Below are 13,025 nucleotides of genomic sequence, written 5' to 3' on the forward strand. Positions count from 1 at the left end.
CCCCGGGACCAACCGCCCCCCCGGCCCGGCCCCCGCGTCCGACCGTCCTCCTAGCCCCGCCCCCGCGTCCAACCGCCCCCCGGCCCCGCCCCCGCGTCCAACCGTCCTCCTAGCCCCGCCCCTGCGTCCAACCGCCCCCCGGCCCCGCCCCCGGGTCCAACCGCCCCCCGGCCCCGCCCCCGCGTCCAACCGTCCTCCTAGCCCCGCCCCCGCGTCCAACCGCCCCCCCGGCCCCGCCCCCGGGACCAACCGCCCCGCCGGCCCCGCCCCCGCGTCCGACCGTCCTCCTAGCCCCGCCCCCGCGTCCAACCGCCCCCCGGCCCCGCCCCCGCCCCCGCGTCCAACCGTCCTCCTAGCCCCGCCCCCGCGTCCAACCGTCCCCCCGACCCCGGCCCCGGGTCCAACCGCCCCCCCGGCCCCGCCCCCGCATCCAACCGCCCCCCCGGCCCCGCCCCCGCGTCCAACCGTCCCCCCGGGCCCCGCCCCCGCGTCCAACCGTCCTCCTAGCCCCGCCCCCGGGTCCAACCGCCCCCCGGCCCCGCCCCCGCGTCCAAACGTCCTCCTGGCCCCGCCCCCTCGTCCAACCGTCCTCCTAGCCCCGCCCCCGCGTCCAACCGCCCCCTCGGCCCCGCCCCCGCGTCCAACCGTCCTCCTAGCCCCGCCCCCGCGTCCAACCGCCCCCTCGGCCCCGCCCCCGCGTCCAACCGTCCCCCCGGCCCCGCCCCCGCCTCCAACCGTCCTCCTAGCCCCGCCCCCGGGTCCAACCGCCCCCCCGGCCCCGCCCCCGCGTCCAACCGTCCTCCTAGCCCCGCCCCCGCGTCCAACCGTCCCCCCGGCCCCGCCCCCGCGCCCAACCGTCCTCCTAGCCCCGCCCCCGGATCCAACCGCCTCCCGGCCCCGCCCCCGGGTCCAACCGCCCCCGCGGACCCGCCCCCGGGTCCAACCGTCCCCCCGGCCCCGCCCCCGCGTCCAACCGTCCCCCCGGCCCCGCCCCCGGGTTTAACCGCCCCCGGGTCCAACCGTCCTCCTAGCCCCGCCCCCGCGTCCAACCGTCCCCCCGGGCCCCGCCCCCGCCTCCAACCGTCCTCCTAGCCCCGCCCCCGCGTCCAACCGCCCCCCCGGCCCCGCCCCCGCCTCCAACAGTCCTCCTAGCCCCGCCCCCGCGTCCAACCGGCCCCCGGCCCCGCCCCCGCCTCCAACCGTCCTCCTAGCCCCGCCACCGTGTCCAACCGTCCTCCTAGCCCCGCCCCCGCGTCCAACCGCCCCCTCGGCCCCGCCCCCGCGTCCAACCGTCCCCCCGGCCCCGCCCCCGCCTCCAACCGTCCTCCTAGCCCCGCCCCCGGGTCCAACCGCCCCCCCGGCCCCGCCCCCGCGTCCAACCGCCCCCCCGCCCCCGCGTCCAACCGTCCTCCTAGCCCCGCCCCCTCGTCCAACCGTCCCCCCGGCCCCGCCCCCGCGCCCAACCGTCCTCCTAGCCCCGCCCCCGGATCCAACCGCCCCCCGGCCCCGCCCCCGGGTCCAACCGTCCTCCTAGCCCCGCCCCCGCGTCCAACCGGCCCCCGGCCCCGCCCCCGGGTCCAACCGTCCTCCTAGCCCCGCCCCCGCGTCCAACCGTCCCCCCGGCCCCGCCCCCGCGTCCAACCGTCCTCCTAGCCCCGCCCCCGCGTCCAACCGTCCTCCTAGCCCCGCTCCCGCGTCCAACCGCCCCCCCGGCCCCGCCCCCGCGTCCAACCGTCCCCCCGGCCCCGCCCCCGGGTCCAACCGCCCCCGCGGCCCCGCCCCCGGGTCCAACCGTCCTCCTAGCCCCGCCCCCGGGTCCAACCACCCCCCCGGCCCCGCCCCCGCGTCCAACCGCCCCCGCGGCCCCGCCCCCGGGTCCAACCGTCCCCCCGGCCCCGCCCCCGGGTGCAACCGCCCCCGGCCCCGCCCCCGCGTCCAACCGTCCCCCCGGCCCCGCCCCCGGGTCCAACCGCCCCCGCGGCCCCGCCCCCGGGTCCAACCGTCCTCCTAGCCCCGCCCCCGCGTCCAACCGTCCCCCCGGGCCCCGCCCCCGCCTCCAACCGTCCTCCTAGCCCCGCCCCCGCGTCCAACCGCCCCCCCGCCCCCGCGTCCAACCGCCCCCCCGGCCCCGCCCCCGCCCCCGCCCGTCCTCCTAGCCCCGCCCCCGCGTCCAACCGCCCCCCGGCCCCGCCCCCGCGTCCAACCGTCCTCCTAGCCCCGCCCCCGCGTCCAACCGCCCCCCCGGCCCCGCCCCCACCTCCAACCGTCCTCCTAGCCCCGCCCCCGGGTCCAACCGCCCCCCGGCCCCGCCCCCGGTGAAAGGTTTGCTCGTGGGTGGAGTGCTGAGGCAGACCGCTTGGGCACTGATTTTGAGCAGCCAGATACCAGGGCTGTCAGAGGAGCCCAGAGGGGAGCTATTCGAATTAGGGCGGCTTTGAGGCAGCACTTTGACAATGACCTCCAGGAACATATATCTCTTTCTGAGTTGGTTCGATGTTACATGCCATGTTGTTTTCCTTGGGGGCAATGGTGACATTTGGGGCCTTCGCTTCCTGTAATAAAGTGATTCAAATGCCTGTGAATGTATTGGCACTTCCTGCTATCTCACCGTATAGGGAAAAAAATAAAGAGGATTTACCATTATACAAGTTTGCTTTCATTGCACAAGAAACAGCACACACGAACGTACAGTTGCTTGGCAGGAAAGGAGGAACCAGGGAAGGCCAGACTCTCACAGCTGTGTGTGGGTCCAGCTCTCGCTGTGAAAGTTGCCCGAGGGGGTAGAGTGAAGGGGAAAGTGAGAAGTCACGAAAGGTGGAAAGGAATGTGTGGGCAGAGTTGGGGGGGCAGGGGAAAGAGTTCTGAATGTGTTGCAGTGAAGGTGGAGCGCTGATCTGCTGATGCTGCAGCTCTATTAAGGACTTCAGCATCTGCGTTTGCTCCTCCATTACTTTAATTATCCGCTCAGTAGTATTCTTAACAAAGGCATGATTCTCTTTTCTGTCCTGCCGTTCGGCTTCCCAGCACTGCTTTTGTTTCCTTTTCTCTGCACTGGAACACTGCATGACCTCCCGGAACATGTCGTCTGTTCTGCATCTTGAGCGCTTTCTCATCTGGCGGAGAAGCTCGGCCAAGGTGCGTGGGGTGTTCCTGAAGACCACATCTGCTAAAGCACAGGGGACAATGAACAGAAGTGGGATTGTTAAATTCATGCACAGCACTGAAACATTTCTGTTAAACACAACATTAGCAACATTGCCATCACTTTCTCAGTGATCCTGGCCAGGCACACATCTCTGTGAACACCCAAAGCATTGTGAGTGTTGGCGGGGGGGAGAGCCCCACATGGGGAAAAGAGCACACACTCTTTGCAAGGGTTGTTTCCCCCACAGTGGGGGAAGGAACAAAGCTGCTCTGCCACGTAATCTTTGGCAGAGGATTGCCAATTACCTCCAAGAAACTTTCTTGTCAAGAGCCCTTGCAGGCCAGACTTGGTGGGGGGAGGGAATCATAACCCCGACATGGTGGCCGATGCTGGGAAAAAGGGTTCCGCCAGCTAGAGCCTGAGGGCATGTGGCCACCGACAGAGCAAGTGGCTGACCCGTGGCATCCCTGCACCACAGCCAGGACCTGGAAAGGAGGCCTGGAACATGTGAGAGAGAGACTGTGAACTTCCCTTACGTTCCAGAGACTCCTGTTTGCAATAGCCTGTGCCTCAGAATGAGATTACGTGTTTTCCTCTAACCTTTCCCATTTTCGTTATTTTTAAAAATCGATTGCTCTTTAATAAATTGTATTTGCTTGCTTGAAGTACATGCAACAACACCATCTTGGCCACTATGGATGTAGAAGCCCTCTACACCAACATTCCACACAAAGATGGACTACAAGCCATCAAGAACAGTATCCCCAATAATGTCACGGCAAACCTGGTGGCTGAACTTTGTGACTTTGTCCTTACCCATAACTATTTTACATTTGGGGACAATGAATACCTTCAAATCAGCGGCATTGCTATGGGTACCCGCATGGCCCCACAGTATGCCAACTTTTTTATGGCTTCCTCAGCTCTCGTCCCCTAATGCCCCTACTCTACTTGCGCTATATTGATGACATCTTCATCATCTGGACCCATGGAAAAGAAGCCCTTGAGGAATTCCACCATGATTTCAACAATTTCCATCCCACCATCAACCTCAGCCTGGTCCAGTCCACACAAGAGATCCACTTCCTGGACATTACAGTGCTAATAAGCGATGGTCACATAAACACCACCCTATACCGGAAACCTACTGACCGCTATTCCTACCTACATGCCTCCAGCTTTCACCCTGACCACACCACACGATCCATTGTCTACAGCCAAGCTCTGCGATACAACCGCATTTGCTCCAACCCCTCAGACAGAGACAAACACCTACAAGATCTCTATCAAGCATTCTTACAACTACAATACCCACCTGCGGAAGTGAAGAAACAGATTGATAGAGCCAGAAGAGTTCCCAGAAGTCACCTACTACAGGACAGGCCTAACAAAGAAAATAACAGAACGCCACTAGCCGTCACCTTCAGCCCCCAACTAAAACCCCTCCAACGCATTATCAAGGATCTACAACCTATCCTGAAGGATGACCCAACACTCTCACAAATCTCGGGAGACAGGCCAGTCCTTGCCTACAGACAGCCCCCCAACCCGAAGCAAATACTCACCAGCAACCACATACCACACAACAGAACCACTAACCCAGGAACCTATCCTTGCAACCAAGCCCGTTGCCAACTGTGCCCACATATCTATTCAGGGGACACCATCACAGGGCCTAATAACATCAGCCACACTATCAGAGGCTCGTTCACCTGCACATCCACCAATGTGATATATGCCATCATGTGCCAGCAATGCCCCTCTGCCATGTACATTGGTCAAATTGGACAGTCTCTACGTAAAAGAATAAATGGACACAAATCAGATGTCAAGAATTGTAACATTCATAAACCAGTCGGAGAACACTTCTATCTCTCTGGTCACGCGATTACAGACATGAAAGTTGTAATATTACAACAGAAAAACTTCAAAACCAGACTCCAGCGAGAAACTGTTGAATTGGAATTCATTTGCAAATTGGATACAATTAACTTAGGCTTGAATAGAGACTGGGAGTGGCTAAGTCATTATGCAAGGTAACCTTTTTCCCCTTGCTTTTTCCTACCCCCCCCCCGCCCCAGACATTCTTGTTAAACCCTGGATTTGTGCTCGAAATGGCCCACCTTGATTATAATACACATTGTAAGGAGAGTGATCACTTTAGATAAGCTATTACCAGCAGGAGAGTGGGGTGGGGGGAGAGAAAACCTTTTGTAGTGGTAAACACCCACTAGGAAGACTAGGAAGCCTAGCCCTGGCACTCCTTTTTTAAGCACCAGGTGGGCAAGAAGAAAAGTGTGGCAGCAAGCAAAAGGGCCAAACTTTTGGGCATCAGGTGAAGCAGCGAGAATCCCAACCATCAGGTCAAACTGCAGGATTGCAGACATCGGTAGTGTTGTGAATTATACCCGATAGGTCACGCACAAGGACTGCTGCGAATTATACCCGATAGGTCATGCACAGTTTGAGTCTATGCTGAGGCACACGAACAAAGTCCACAACTTCAGAGTTCCCAAAGATACTAAGTTTATTACACTCAAGCGTGGTGTCCCCCTGCTAGTCAGGTTATACAAAGATTATATACCCTTCAGCAAAGCATGTTGCCCTTGTGCATCAGAAACAATAGACAAACCCTGTCCTTATCTACCACCTATCCCTGCTAGGTACATTCCCCATGCTTAAACTGTTACTTCAACTCCCCACCATGGCCCTGAAGCAATGCATCAGTAACTTTTCTTATCAGGATGGAAGGCCCACATCAAAAGGCCAGGAGGCAGGGAGTTAGGAACAAACAAAGAACAGAAACCGGGAATCGAGACAGGCTGGAGACAAGGGTCGTTTTCACAGGAATGCAGTATATTAGAAACACTCCTTCTGGTACATGATGTGTTTGCTTTTAGACAATGGTGGGCCCCAAACCAAAATGGAGTCATATATGCAAACTTGTCCTTAACAGTAGCCAAGGTGGCAAGTTCTAGAGGCCCAACCCACTGCCACCATCCCGTCACGCCATCCCGACCGAAGACCTGGCTCTGGTGGGCGAGAGTCACCCAGCTGGAGGGAAAAGACTCACTCTTTCACAGCTGGAGACAGGGAAGGTGAGCACTTCAAGTGCCAGGGCTTTGCCACAAGCAAAGAGGAGGTCCCACTGAGATTTGAATTCGGATTGCAGGATTCAGAGTCCTGACCGTTACACCATGGAACCAGCTTGTGCTGTTTTCTCTGGACATCTGTGACCCTCATGGGGCTGGCTTGCATAAGGGGATTGTTGGCCCCTTACTAAAGCTCAGTGGGGTTTTTTGGTTGGCTAGTTCCTGGTACAAAAGGAAAGGAGAAGGGTCAATAGGAAATCAGGACCCTGAGACTGACAGTCCCCAGGAGCAGTGGGGAGAGGCCAAAGCTCCAAGTTAGCCTGACTTTGTGCAGAGTCTCTGTCCTGCCCACTCAGCACTGGCCCTGGGGTTTCTCTGGCCCCTGGTGCCTGCAGCTCCTGGCCAGGGGCGGCAGAGCCTGGGACTGGGTCCAGCTGGAGAAAGTCCCCACCTCAGATGGGCCCAGAAAGTGCTTCAGTGAAAGTCTGTCCCCGGACCTGCCCCACGGGGGCCGCAGCAGCACCGGTAGTGTCTCGTACCGTACAGAGCCCCGCCTCCGGGATCTGCCCCACGGCTCTTTTCCTGCCCTCCTTCCTACCAGCCCTCAGCTCCCAACCTGGGCTGCAGCTGCCGCACTCACCAGGCCAGGGACTCTCTGAGGTGGGAAGTAGCCCCATCTCTGCTCCTCCTCCTGCCTCTGTGTGTCCCAGAGCTGCTGCAGGACTGACCCACACCCAGGCTTTCACTCCTATTAGCACTCGCAGGGGCCAATCCAGCTACGGGAGAGTGAGCGCCCCTAGGAGCAGGGAAGTGACCAAGTCTCCCTGCCAGAGGGTGGGGGGAGGGGAAAGAAAGGGAAAGTGAAGAGACTGAAAGGGGATAAGGAGAAATAAGTGGGGAAAGCAGTGCCCAGCTCTTTTCTCCTGCATCGCCCCTGAGTGGATTGCTCCTGTGCTCTGGGTAAATATCCCCCAGTGTCCAGGGTCTCCCAGATCCCCCTGCCTCCCAATGGAATGCACGTAGGTGTCTCCTTCCTGCCAGTCGTGATTACAAGCAGCTGCAGGTGTCACCCTTATGCCACGATTTGAGAAAGACAGCAAACCTTGGGAACATGCCTCTGTATTTACAGTCCAGTGTTACAATCCTTTCTCCAGGAGATGTTTCTTCTATACTCCTGCTGGATGGGCACAGAATGGGGCAGCAACAGGTTTGTGTCCATTTTGGTTGCTGCACATTCCTTAACTTAGAAGAGTATAAAATGAAGAAAATGGGAGATTCAATTAAAGGGAAATATACAAATACAAGTTCCAGCCCTGGTTGCTTATTGAAAGAAATGACTCGATATCCCAGTTACATGCTTTATTAACATGAACAAATAAATCCAAGAGCTCCCATCATGAAGGCTAAATGACTGTGGACACCACTCAACTAAGGGTTAAACAATGCAGTGATAAAGTTCAGGTCAAATCAGTAAGTCAATGAGTTAACGAGGATATTGCATTGGAATCAAGTCATCAATTTAGTCAAACCATCAGATTAATACAGCAGAAAATCAACACTTATAAACCCTAAGAGAGCAACCCGAAGAAGGCAGGTGCATATTTAGTGATGCTAAAACCCCAATCAGAGATTTTTACCCAGACAGTGCAACCCAGATTTAGCTGAATATTTCAATACCGAAACCAAATTATTGTTTACATTTAGCCTACAACCTCAAAGCTAATTAGTTTTCTTCTTAGATTTCACTATTCTGTAGCTAATATTTCTCCTTGCCCTCTCACCTCAAAACACATACAGACCTTAGAGAGACATTAGTAAAAGCAGTTCAAACAGCTCTCGCTGAACAATATCTATCTCACAGCTCAATTCCTTGCAATACTTCCATAGGTGAGGAACATGCATTCAGTCATTTCATTGGGCAGAGTTTGAAGGCTATTAAGATTTGGGGAACTACTCTTCCTAGCATATTTCCCTTTGTAGATTTCAGAGGTGTTACACACACACACACCCTTCCCCCCAATAGAAAGGCTGGGAGGTCTCCAAGTTCACAAAAAGAAAGACAAAAAGAAACAAAACATTATTAAGATTATAAGGGGTTGGATCTCTGCACCTCTCGGTCTTTGGATTCACCTGGAGTAGGAACCGTAGTTGCAGTTTAGGAACCAGGTAACGCAATAGATGGTCCAGCACGTTGGGCTAGCAGGCTTTTCAGGTATAGGGAGATGAGTGAAGGCTGCATAGCCTGTCGACGTTGTGATTCATTCCCCAGAGGGGATCAGTGCTGGGATCCTGACAGTCAGTCTCTCTGAGGCTACATCTACACGGGCAGACTTACAGAGCTCAAAGAGCACTAAAGGGAAACCGCTATTGTGTATTCACACTGTCAGCTGCCTGCGCAATAGTGTGTTCACACTTGCGGCACTTACAGCGGTACTTGGAGCGGTGCACTCTGGGCGGCTATCCCACTGAGCACCTCTTTCTCTTCTGCCGCTAAGAGTTGTGGGAAGGTGGAGGGAGGTGTTTCCTGAGCCCAAAAGCGGCATTCCACTGTGGTCAGCACCTCCGTGAATGCCCCGTGATGCATTGCTTCCCATCTCAGCAATCCCTGTGCTTCCGTCCACATTTGGTGCCACCTTTCAATGATTTGTGTACTGCACGCTCTGCAGGAATGGATCCCGAACTTACTAACACGTCACGACTGGCAGTGGAGTTATTCCTTAAACTACAAAGGTAGAGGAGTTAGACATTGATATTGCCATCCGTAGTAACTATGATAAAAGATTCCTTGTGGCATTCATGGAGGTGTTGACCACAGTGGAACGCCGCTTTTGGGCTTGGGAAACAAGCACAGAGTGGTGGGATCACATCGTGATGCACATCTGGGATGACGAGCCGTGGCTGCAGAGCTTTCGGATGAGGAAAGCCACATTCACGGGACTGTGTGATGAGCCTGCCCCAGCCCTGCAGTGCAAGGACACGAGAATGAGAGCTGCCCTGTCACTGGAGAAGCGCGTGGCAACTGCACCGTGGAAGCTGGCTACTCCAGACTCCCACCAATTGGTTGCTGTCAGGGTTCCTTCCCCACTCTGAACTCTAGGGTACAGATGTGGGGACCCACATGAAAGACCCCCTAAGCTTATTCTTACCAGCTTAGCTTAAAAACTTCCCCAAGGTACAAACTTTGCCTTGTCCTTGAACAGTATGCTGCCACCACCAGGTGTTTTAAACAAAGAACAGGGAAAGAGACCACTGGGAGATGTCTTCCCCCAAAATATCCCCACAAGCCCTACACCCCCTTTCCTGGGGAGGCTTGAGAATAATATCCTAACCAATTGGTTACAAAATCATCAAAGACCCAAACCCGTGGATCTTGGAACAATGGAAAAATCAGTCAGGTTCTTAAAAGAAGGATTTTATTTAAAAACAGAAAAAAGAAAAAAAAAGAAAGGTAAAAATCATCTCTGTAAAATCAGGATGAAAAATACTTTACAGGGTATTCAGATTCAAAACACAGAGGATCCCCCTCTGGGCAAAACCTGAAAGTTACAGAAAACAGGAATAAACCTCCCTCTTAACACAGGGAAAATTCACATAAAACAAAAGAAAAACTAATCGCCTTGCTTGGCTTACCTATACTGGTTGCAGTATTGGAGACTTGGATTAGGATGGGTTGGAGAAGATGGATTTCTGTCTGGCCTCTCTCAGTCCCGAGTGAGAACAAAATGTAAACAAAGAGCACAAAACAAAAGCCTTTCCACCCTCCCACCCCCAAGATTTGAAAGTATCTTCTCCCCTTATTGGTCCTTTGGGTCAAGTGCCAGCCAGGTTAGCTGAGCTTCTTAACCCTTTACAGGTAACAGGATGTTGCCTCTGGCCAGGAGGGATTTTATAGCACTGTATACAGAAAGGTGGTTACCTTTCCCTTCATATTTATGACAGTTGCTAACCAGTTTTGGAGTCAGAAAGTTGACCATTGGATGCATATTGACGAGTGTGCAGGGCAATTAATTGCATCCTGCTCTGAAAGACTGAGGCTCTGGGCAACGTGCATGACATTGTGGATGACTCTGCACAAATATGATTCCCTACCTCCATAGGGGGATAGATGGTATGCATATTCCAATTCTGGCACCTAACTACCTGGCCACCAAGTACATTAATCACAAGGGGTATTTTTGTATGGTTCTCCAGGCACTTGTGGATGACTGTGGGTGTATCACGGACATTAACGCAGACTGATCTGGAAAGGGGCAAGACACACGTATCTTTCAGGACACTGGCCTATTCAGGAAGCTGAAAGCAGGGACTTTCTTCCCAGACCAGAAGATCACTGTAGGGGAAGTTGAAATACCCATTGTGATCCTGGGAGACCCTGCTTACCCCTTAATGCTGTGGGGAGAGACAGCATTGTAGAAAGGGCCTTATAATCATTCCTGTGCCCACATTTTCCACAAGCTGTGTTCATTATGGAAGATATCTTGCTGCTGAGGGTGAGCAGGGAATCAAGGGAGGATCTTCTCCAAGACTGCGGCGTCCACCCTGGCCCTGAAGTAGCTCGCCTGTGTGAAGCAATTGTCTCCCCCACTCCTCCCCAGTGAAGGCAGTGTTGCGCGGGAAAGTTACCCTGATGGGGGAAGAGACAAAGCAGTTCTGCCAAAAAAGCTGTGGCAATGGGTTGCCCAATATCTTCAGGAGAGATTCATGGAGATCTCTGGGGCAGATTCCAGTGAAGCGAGGGAGTCAATCATCACCCTGTTCCGCCGCTCAGACTAGGCATATGCTGGTACACACATCATACAGACACAAGCCTGCTTTCTGCAACCCTCCTGCCCCGAAGAACTCACTTCAGTGGATTCCCAAAATCGAAGTCACTTACCAGGGGCCTCCTCTCCTGTTTGCACTTCACCAAGCTCCAACAGCTGTGACTGGCTAGCTTCCTCCGGGATAGAGAAGAACTCCTTTCTGCATGCATCTCTGACCCCTGACTCATCATCTGCCTCTGGGTCTCCCTCCACCTCCTCATCCAAGATTTCCTCCTCCTGGCTCAGTCCACTCTCAACTGGCAAGTGAGCCACCGAAGTATTCACACTGGACTTCGCATTGGAGGTGGGGTCACCACAAAGTATCGCATCCAGCTCTTTGTAGAACTGGGAGGTCATGGGTGCAGCACCAGAGTGGTGGTTTGCCTCCCGCGCCATGGAGTAGGCCTTCCACAGCTCCTTCACTTTCACCCTGGATTGCAGTGTGTCCCAGTGATGGCCCCTTTCTCTCATGCATCGTGAAATCTGTCCATACGTACCATAATTCCTATGGCTGGAGCACAGCTGGAAGGGGACAGCCTCCTCTCCCTAAATGCTGATGAGGTCCAGCAGCTTAACATTGCCTCAAGATGGGGATCGCCTGATGCGTGGAGCAGGCGTGGTCATCTGGAAAGATGCACTGAGACCACTGCATGCGTCACTGAGCCAACAGGAAGGGGATTTTCAAAATTCCCAAGGAATTTAAGGTGTGGGGTTCACAGTTGGTCACCTGCGGTCAGTGCAGTAGAGTTCAAACCGATGACCAGAGAGGCGAGAACAGGCATTGTGGGACACCTCCTGGAGGCCAATCGCAGCGCTGTGATCGACCCGGGTGTCTACACTTGCACCACAATGCTGTAGCCTTTGCACAGAAAGCTCTAGGCCTCTCATTGGGGTGGTATTTTTACAGCACTGCAACTTCACAGTTTCTGCTCACTAAGTGGCTTGGCCGTGTGTACACCTCGGGACTTACACCGCAGAAAGCTGCTTTACTGCGCAGAAACTTGCCAGTGTAGACAAGGCCCTAGATGGCTTACATAAGAACGCAAGACTGGCCATACTGGGTCAGACCAATGATCCATCTAGCCCAGCGTGCTGCATGAGAGTGACCAGTGCCAGATGCGTCGGAGGGAACGAACAGAACAGGCTTGTTAACCTGCAAGGTAAAGGTCTGTCACCCTTACCTTTAACATTATTAAATTGTTGATTCCTACTTATCCTATCTTACCACACCTCCCCTGAGGTCTCTGGACAAATCAGGTGTGAACCACTCCTTTGATACAGACGTGTCCCAATCCAACTGAATTGAGGCAGACTTTGGGCCAATGTCAGTTTGGAAAAGGCCTGCTTCACCCAGCAGGTTCCTCAAAGTATCTGTTGCTGTGAACCGCATGTAGTGTGAATGTGTGAACCCCAAAGATATCAAACATAAAAGACACACAAGGCCAGCTTTGGGGAGGTTTCCAAAGTCAGGCCTGAGGGTTTAACAGTTGTGCTCAACACCTATAAAAATAACTCGTTGAAAAATTTAAATTAAATTAAAAAATGAAACCAAAAAAAAAATCCACCCTGCAGAAAAGCTCCCATCACATGCCCATCACCATTGTAGATTTCGACATCTCCTGCCTGATGTGACATCTTTGCTTTGCAAACAAGAGCCCTGGGGAACTCTGTGGCTGTTACCCTCTAACTCGGTAAAAGGCTCCACATCTTGCCTCAAGTAATTTTCTTCTTCAGGGAAGATTTATTTTAAAATGTATTATAATAAATTCCATTTTAAATAGAAATAATTACAGTCTATACTGGGACTCTATTCTCATACATACTATTTCTCTCACATATTCCCCCACTCTAATTCCTTTGGAGTGAGGTTTTAATTTCAGGATTAGCCATCATTTCCTATGTAGTAGAAGGGGGCAGGGAGAGAACAAGAAGGAAAATTGAATTATATTGTAACTCTGAAAGTTATCACATGATCAGCTTCTTCCA

The sequence above is a fragment of the Lepidochelys olivacea genome (genome assembly GCF_965140295.1).
Source record: "Lepidochelys olivacea isolate rLepOli2 genome assembly, chromosome: 28".
NCBI classification, from domain to species: domain Eukaryota; kingdom Metazoa; phylum Chordata; order Testudines; family Cheloniidae; genus Lepidochelys; species Lepidochelys olivacea.